Here is a 9,336-nt window from a genome sequence, read left to right as displayed (position 1 = left end):
GTTTAGCAGTAAATATATTTTTTATAACTTAACAGTAACTGCTAATTTTTTTGTATAAAATATGCAGCATTAAAAAATGAAAACATTTGGATATTAAATTTTGCAGCATTTTAATTTCTGAACTTTTGCACCTATGTTTTCCAACTGGCAGCCCGTGAAGCCTTTTGGGAAAATAATTTTCACAGTTTAATTTCCTGTTTGTGAGCAAGAAAAGTAGTTTTTGAGAAAATCCATATCAGTTACAAATGCTATCTACTAATGAATACCATATTTTAAAGATTGTAAAGTGCACTTCAAAACTTCAGATGCATTTTATACACAAAATAATTGAGACTGAACGGCAAAAGCTCGATGTGGACTTTGTTTTCGGTGGTTGCAAGCAGACAACCTATTTACCGGAAAAGTTTCCTTTTTTCCTTATTTTGTAATTTATATTCATTATGATGTCCAGTATCTGTTCCCTGTCGCTCCTCAAAAAAGTATTTTGTTATGACTATAGTTATGTTGCAGTCCGCCACTGAGCCTTTGGCTCCCTGAAGCACTTACAAGTCGGAAACCCCTGTTTTATATCTCATGAAATATTAAATGATGTTCAATTTCAACCTTATTAAAATTAATCATCACAATCAAATTTTAAATCTCATTTGCACTTAAAGACAAAAAATAAAAATTTCTGGTAATGTTAAAATGTTTTGACGATACAAAAATGCAATGCTTGTTACCTACTGAAATCTGTCACCCCAGGTGACATGTTTTGCTACTTTCCAGAGTTGTCTCTATGTGTAAGGCATGCACAAAACAATTAACACAATTTTCAGGGGGAAAACCTTCATGTATGATTTTTTCACTAGGAAATTGATCTTTTATAAATTCTTAAAATTCAATGCCATCTGGCTGTTATCATCATTGACTTTTTTTGTATCTTTCTCACTTCATAATCATTATCATTCTATAAGAAATGGTTTTCCCTTTTTTCTGGTTACATTATTTATTCCACATTCCAAGATTTTATAGTTGTTTGTTCATTCATGTTCGACCAACTGCCAGTTTACTCTCAGATCATAAAAGCAAATCGTCGCCTCAGAGCAACAGTAGAATATCTTAGCGTTATTCCTTGGATTAGATGTCTTAGTGTTGCTCCGAGGCGACGAAATACACAGGTCTTAAAACAGGGTATTACACAATTTACCCTTCATTTTAGAAAATTCATCTTAGAGCAATGGCCCTCAAGACTGTTCTTTATGTAAAAGAAGCCGAAGTAATAAAGACAAATTTTTAAGGTTAAAAAGTGCTATGTACAATCAGAAAACATGGTATATACTGTAGACTCTCTGTTTAACGACGCTCTATTTAACGACTTTCTCTGTTTAAAGACGGCTTTTTACTTTCCCAAATGGTCCACTATAGTGTTGAAAGCATTCTATTTAAGGACGATTTCTACTTAAGAACGATTTTTGGTGGTCCCTTGAAAGTCGTTAAACAGAGAGCCAACTGTATTTATATTTTTTTCTGCTCTCAATTTTGTGTTTAACTTCTCATGCTATTGCATGAAATAAATATGTTGAAACTCATTGTGTTCTTATACATTGAATGTCAACTTATTTTTTTTGTGTTTCCAGCCTCAGCCTGTTCCAGTTCGAAGTAACCCTCAAAATAATGGCTTTGGGACCCCTCAAGCATCTTGGAATAGGACGGTCATTGTAGAACAGGTACCTAGGAGAAATGGACATATTTCTGATCATGGAGGTAAGCACATTGTTTTTGAAAAGCTAGAATATTCCTTTGAACAATTTTTCAGAATTGTTCACGCAAGCGTAGGTTTCAAAAACCCAATATCATCATCACCTGTTTTCTTTTTTGTAGTTACATTCAATCACTGTTCTTCTATTAAGGAACTTATATTTCTTTAGATTAACATACATCATTTTGTCAATCATTTTAGAATAAATTATACCTGCTGCCCTTTTTTTTATCAATCGATTTTTTTTTTTCATTTTATTTATTTATTCATTCATCTCATCATTGTTTCTTTCTCTATATGTATTACTATAAAATGATTCATATTTCCTTTGCCTCAAGGATCTGCGTTTTTTAATTTTGTCGCATTTTAGTGACTATTTCATTGTCACTTCAATTTTGGGCATAAACTTAGCCATCACTTTCCTTTTTGAACCTAAATTTCATCGTTACTTAAATTTTATAAACAAAATTGCACCATAGCATAATAAATTTCATCTTATACAAACACATGAGTGACGACTAGCAACAGACTTGGGGCCCTGCTAGGCTGGTCCTCAACAATTCACCATTCCCCAATGTAAGATCAAGACTGCTTTTTGTAAAGTGTTCCAAATTAACTCAGCACTGTTCATGTAATCATTTTTCCTGATCTCAAAAGTCAAGGTTAGCTTTTGATTTGAAACACTCTAAACAATAACTTCTGGTTTTGCCATCTATGCAGAAATTTAGTCTTTGAAGATCTTCCGTTTTAATAAGCTTAAATAACTGAATCAGGTCACCTCACTATTTAAGGAATAAATTTTATTATCTCTTCTTTCTACAAAATAAATACAAAAGGAGGGACCAGCAACAGGCCCTGGGCCCAACTAGGATGATCCTAGTCAATTTATCATTCCCTTATAAGCATCCTTTTTCCAAAACTCATAGTTTAACATGCAAATACAAATATATAAATGCATAAAGGCTACCAGCAGTATGCTCTGGTCCCAGCTAGGCTGGTCTTCATCATCTATTTGTTCATATGATGAGAAACATCCTTTTGAAAAAAAAAATTAATGCATATCATATATTTTTTTTATCATCCTTATTAAAACTAACTTTAAGCTTCATCTTTAATTTAGTTTTGCTTTTATTTGGTTCTTCATAATCCTATAGCATCAATAACCATTTTAAAAACTAATTTTTAGGGATTACTTTTTATCATGAAAACTTAGGAAGCAAATTTCTTAATTTCATCCTTTTTATAGAATATACTTTTATTAATGCCCCCAAATTATTAACTTACTCATCAACTCATCTTTAAAATGCATTGCTTTTTCTCTTATTTTTTGAACTATTTTTTTTTATTTTTTATTACATCCCATTTTTACAACTGTTACATCTGTTCATTGCCTCATATAGCCATATTTCATCTTTCTCTTAGAAACTAAATTTCATCATCGCTTTCTAATTTTGAAAAAAATGCTTTCAAGTTTAGAAGTTTATTTAAATAAGCAAAAATATTAACAAGCGTTGATAATTAAACTGAAAAAAAAGAAAGTAAATTACTTTGGTATACTTAAATTTCAGTTTGTCTCGACTAAAAATAGTATTCATTTTTTTTCTTCTGAATGAATTTTTTTCCAATCAGGTGAAATTCCTGTTATGCTTGTTCATTTTTGTAGAAAACATTTAGTTATAATACATCTTTAGTGTTATGCACAGTGAAACTCCTACTTCTGGGCTGTTTGTATTTTAGACAAATTGTGATCAAGTTTGGATATAAAATTATTCATAACCTTGAAGATTACATCAAAACTGAGAAGCTGGTGTCAAACTTTGTCTTTACAAATGCAAGTTTTTGAAATTAATGTTGGCCCATCATTAATAACCGGCATTGATAAATACTACAACCCCCACACAATTAAGAATTGAAACAAGTTTCCTAGAAATATTGATCAACTGAGTTCTTTGAATTAAAAAATATTGAAATTAATTTAATTTTTAAGGTGCCAGGATTAATACATGAATCTATAATTCCAGAGGGTGGGGCCTATTTACCTCGAAATTATTTCTTTTTTTGATTAAGTTGCAAGGTTTATTTTGTGTACTTTACTTGTATAAATATAAAAGTTTTGAGAGCTATTAAATTAAGCCTTCATGTAGGAGTGAGGAACTTTACTAAAAAGTAAATCTTTTGCAAAAAAAAAAAAAAAAAAATGAATCATAGATTTTTTCTCAAAAGAAGACAATTTTTTTCTTAATAATTTAAACTGCTTTTTGTTGAAATTCAACTAATGTTCATATGCTGTCTAATAAGTAACAAACTATTCAATATTATTATTTAATTTTATTTAATGATTTTTTTCCCTAAATATCTTTTAACATTCTTTTTTAAATTTTTCTGGAAGTGTGTTAAGAATTTTTGGAGACCTATAGATAACTTACCAGGTGTGTTGTCGGACTCGGGAATCAGAGAGTATCCAGGTTCAGGGCCTTTCATGGCTTAGACAACCATTGAGTTCAAGCAGAATGTGCAGAATGTGTGCTTGCTAAACCTGTGGGTTTGAACGTCCTGTGGTTGATTGTTCGCAGTGACCACAATTACAGTGTTCCTTCAGATTTTCCTCTCCTTCCAGAGCTGTGTCTAAATTGTGTAGGTGGTAATAAATGAAACTGACATTTATAGCCAAATTTAGAGCTGCTATGGCCCATTTGGAACTTGACTTTCACAGAGCCCACATTTTCTCCCTTAATTTCAACTTCCTATCAGCAAGTGGCACCGGTCTCCTTAGCTGCATTATTAACAACAACAGCAAGGGAAATCTTGGAAAATGCAGTTTCCAGTCTTACCTTAAGATCTCGAAATTAGGGATAACTTATTGCAGACAAAGATACCATTCCTGATTGCTGGTGGCTCTCTGCTATGCAGGAGTTTCACTGTAACCTGTTTAGTTCTTACAAACTGTGTTCAAATGTAGCTTGGTTTGGGACTGTAACCAATTTGTTTCAGAATTGGCCAGTATTACCAAGTCCAGCTATGGTGAATATCTCAGCATGTAGAAGTTCAGGTAATGAAATTACTGATATTTTTACAGCAAAATTTGCAAAAATCATGCCTCATTTTAAAGAGCAGTATCTAGGAAAAGATGAATGTTAATCAGGAGCAAAATGCATTCTGTGATTTGTTCTAACAGATTTATTTATTTTTCAAAAAAAAAAAAGAAAAAAAACTTGTGACTTCAGATTAATGAAATGAACCAGTTCATGCTTTCCAATAATGTATCATGATGCAATAATTAAAAATAACTTGTTGTTATTGATGTAGAAAAAAATTAGAGGAATTTCAATTATTCTTGTATTTTAGATGAATAATTTGAAGTTTGTTCCATCAGCTTAATATTGTTTAATAACTATAAGCTTCCAAAGAAATGGATTTCGTTTTCAACTTAAATCCAAAGAATTTTGAATGTATGCTCTTTGATTCAATTTTTTTAGAAGCAAAATTATTAAATTAACATCAAAAGGCTGTCCATAAACAAAATATCTGCCTAGGAAAATACGAATAAAGCTATGAATTCTAATTGAAATCAAAATTGAAACTTTTAAATGTATAATTTGTTAAAGCGCTGGAAATAATTCAAAGTCTCTAAAATTATGATTTATCATATCTTGAACTTTAGTATATCTGTATTGTTTTGTCTGTATTATATTCATTCATATTTAATGATTTTTTGCCATATTTTATTCAAATACAAACGTGATGACTAGCAACAGGCCCTGGACCCAGCTAGGCTGGTCCTAGTCAATTAATTAGTCCTCAACAAAGATCAATGACTTTTAATCTACCCTCCTTTTTGATTGCAGCCTCTTCTGTTCGAAATGCCCACAACCCTACTAAAGCAGTAATTTTTCCTAATTTCCAGGTTAGCCTGAGATTTGAATAACTAAAACAATGACTCCTTGTCTTGCTTTCCATTAAAAAATTTAACCCATTAACTTCTTTAATTTTGATATTACAAATTTGCTATACATATTAAGTTTTAAAATCGATCAGTCATGACTGTTAAACTGTGTCAAAATGCTACAAATTCTTTTTAAAAATCATCCATTGATGTAGTTTTAGTGCACATATAAAATTAAATTGTGAATCATAGGTCCCAAAGTTTTTTTTTTTTTCATGTTAAGGTTCTTAGAGCAAAAATGAACTTGATTGTTAATTTTTTTTGAAAATTAAATGATTAACTACGATAATTATAGTAAAAAATACAATTCAAAATAAATCTAAGATTGTCAAATTATGGATCTATGGGTATTTTGTGGAGAAGGTTTCTTTTCTGGGGGAGGGAGGTGCGCAAATGAATGATATTGACTAGTATTCTTAAATACCTGGTATAGGATTGCAATGTTTTAAAGGGACCTTCCAGTTGAACTTCACTTTTGTAAAGTCTTTTCTAGTACAAAAGTTTTTTTATTATCAATAAAAATTTGGTAACTGCATGAACTGAATGCATTTTTAACGAAAATTGTGCTCTAGGTTCAGCCCGTGTGAATAACTTGCTGCATATGGCTGGAAATCTGGGAAAAGCCGTGGGCACCCTAGTCACAGTCATGACGGATGACGAAGAGGCCAGCGGTTCCGATGATGACCTCAAACAATGACCCTGCATTTAATTTGAATCTTCATCGTAATCATCTGGGAAAAGACTGCCAGTGCTTCACTTTTTTTCGCCAATCTTTTTGTACCGAAGTCATGTTACCTCGTTCATTTACCATCAAGGAGGGAAGAAGTCAGACATATCATGTTATACCATTGCCTGGACATCATTTTGTATTGCCTTAGTCTTTGCACAAGGATGGCTCTCTGTAGACATGATGGGGAATAGTATTTTTTTATATTGTTGTCAGAGTCACTTTGCGTTTGTTTGTGTAGCAGGTGAATCAAATAGGAGTTCAGTCAGCTCCTTGGAAGGTTTTTCCCGATTTCTGAAAGATTTATTGTTAGAGAAATTGAATATTTTAAAGTTTTCTATGTTGTGTATTTCTTTTGACCATGTTGGTCGATCATATCAAGACTGATAGAAACTTTAATCACTTGTCAGTTCAATATATTTGAAAGATTTTATTTGAGGAAATGACGGAAAATGTAATTTTAAGAAAAACTGAATAAGGTTTTGGGTGATAAGTAACTTTTTGAAGGAAGTAAAACATTTGATGAATGTTGAATATAATATTCACTGAGCATCTCCGGTGAAAAATTGCATGACTTCCATTTACTTTTTTAGATAAATTGAAAAATCTTGTTGACCAAAACCTTTTAAGAAAGTAATTTCTTATATATATCAGCGGCGCCATTGAAGATAAGATAAAAAAGTATAAAGCTTGCCTAAATGAAACGTGATAATTAGAAATGCGAGCTTTGAGAGTAATATGTTGGACCACGTAAAGGTGTACTGTACAAAGAGTAGAGTTTGCTTTTAATGAAAGCAGAACTTTCAAGTGGTTAAAGTTACAAAATAAAATTATGAGAGAAAGACTTTGTATAAAAATAAAATTTATTTAGATTCTCATAAAGTAGATATTATTTTTGTTTAAAAGATCAAATAATGTATATTTGCAATATTTTGTTGCTGATGAAAGTATGATTGATTTATGTACTTCAAACGTTGCATCTGTAAAAAATAACGTCGTGTTCATTTTTTTTTTATTTAAAGGATAAGTGTTTCATTTGTAATTGATGGATGCATTTGTAAATTATGTTCATAGTTTTGACCAATATAGTCCATAACGGGAAATCATCATATGTTCTTTTAAAGGAGAAACTTAAAGGGCCATATTGTGTTAACAGGAATTGCTATAATCTTCTATGATCAAAAGAGTATTTCGCACAATTTCATTTATTGTTACTTTAGAGTTTTAAATATGCAGAAATAGTTTGGAATAAATATTTTATTTTGTACTCGTTTCACTCCAGAGCCTGTGAAACAAAATGTCGTTAAGTTTAAACAAAGCTTAATTTCCTTGCCAATCATTTTCCCTTTGGCTGTTTTTCCAATCCTTAAATTTTATTTTACTAACTAAATTCCAGGGGACTATGGTTTTTGGATTGTGTTATGAGTTATCAAAGCTGTTGCTGGTGTGAAAACCATAGCAATAAATGCTCATTGCAAAACCAAGAACAGTAATTTGTGACTGTTGCAGTCTAAATTTGCTTTTTTATTATGTTTTTGAACTTTTAATGATTGAGTTTCTGTCACTGCCACATACTGAACAATTTCTTTTTTTTCCCTCTCATATACGTTGTTTTCAGTTCATTAGAGATCTCCATTGAAGAGTCGTATAAAGCATGTGCCCACAATATTTTGTGTTAATGAAAGGAATTATAGTAAAACAGTCTAACTATCTCTGTGTATTTAAAAACGATGATTCATCCAGTTGAATTGCTTGAATAATGACAAAATAACATTTCCATTTAACATAATCATTACATAGTTTTCATTAAGCTTTTAATTACAAAAATGTAATTTTGAAAAAAAAATCCATTTAATGAAAACTAAAAAGTTTGCCTTACATTGAAGGAATTCAACTGTATATGTCATAAACTGAACTGAATTTAATACCATAATGATATTTATTAATTGTTAATAATGAAAATTTTTCCTTGCATCATAGTCATGTGAAAAACTCAGATTTAATTATTGGTTCAAAATATTAGAATAAAATCATCCAAGTTGAAAAGTAATTTTCTATTGTGCTACAAAAAATTCTTCAAAACTCCAAAGATTATTGTGTGACATGTCTTAGCATGTACCATTTTTGTACTATAAATGAATATGTCTTTACACTTAAGGATAAGTGGAAATGTCTGAATCAATTTGCAGCAATAAATGAGAAATTTAGTGAAACTGCATTGTTTTTATTCTATCACTTTTTAAGATTTATTTTGTTTCATACTAGCTGCATTGCCCGGCTTTTCACGATCTGCCTCCTCGAAAATAAAAGTTGCTTCAAGTGACATATGTTCATCAATCAGGCTTTTTTTAAAAAAAAGACATAATTAAACATTTCTTGTCAACATAATGACGACAGAGATATTAAACACACCAACTAAACTTTAAACATTCCCTAAAAATTCCCATTTAAATGAGAAAACTTCATAAATAAAGTTAAAACTCCTCTAAAAATTCCAATTACAGGAATGAATAAGGAGAAATATAGCTAAATGAGTTATTAGAACAAAGGCAAGGGTTAGGTACATAAATAGCGTCAACAGACCCTATAAATCCTTATTGGAATTAGGATTAAGTGTACTTCATAATTCCCAGTACAATCTCGACATTAGTTCCCGAAAAATCTTTACTTGAGTAAGTACAATAGACCTTAAAAATCACCATCAGAATATGGACAAGGGTATTAAAAAAATCTCATCAGATTGAGGAAGATAGCATCCAAAACTTTCTATAAGAAAAGGAAAAACTTTCCCTAAAATTACCATTAGAGTAAGAGCATCTGCTTCTCAATATCGCTGACAGAAAAAGGGTTGGTAGTTTTCGAATGACGCCAACTCTAAAATTAACTATCTGCATAAGTAAAATAGCCTCAAACATCCCTCTCAGA

General features: G+C 30.9%; 1 long non-coding RNA gene across 1 annotated transcript; it reads left to right on the top strand.

Moving 5' to 3' along the window:
- Nucleotides 1-1,622: 1,622 nt before the first annotated feature.
- On the top strand, nt 1,623-8,618 carry LOC129224224 (uncharacterized). The gene is made up of 3 exons (XR_008580680.1): nt 1,623-1,746; nt 4,733-4,790; nt 6,257-8,618. It is a non-coding gene; the product is annotated as an uncharacterized LOC129224224 (long non-coding RNA).
- Nucleotides 8,619-9,336: the final 718 nt, after the last annotated feature.

This window comes from Uloborus diversus, chromosome 1 (genome assembly GCF_026930045.1).
Source record: "Uloborus diversus isolate 005 chromosome 1, Udiv.v.3.1, whole genome shotgun sequence".
In the NCBI taxonomy this organism is placed as follows: domain Eukaryota; kingdom Metazoa; phylum Arthropoda; class Arachnida; order Araneae; family Uloboridae; genus Uloborus; species Uloborus diversus.
Note: the sequence above shows the minus strand (reverse complement) of the source record. Positions and strands in the feature narration are given on the sequence as shown.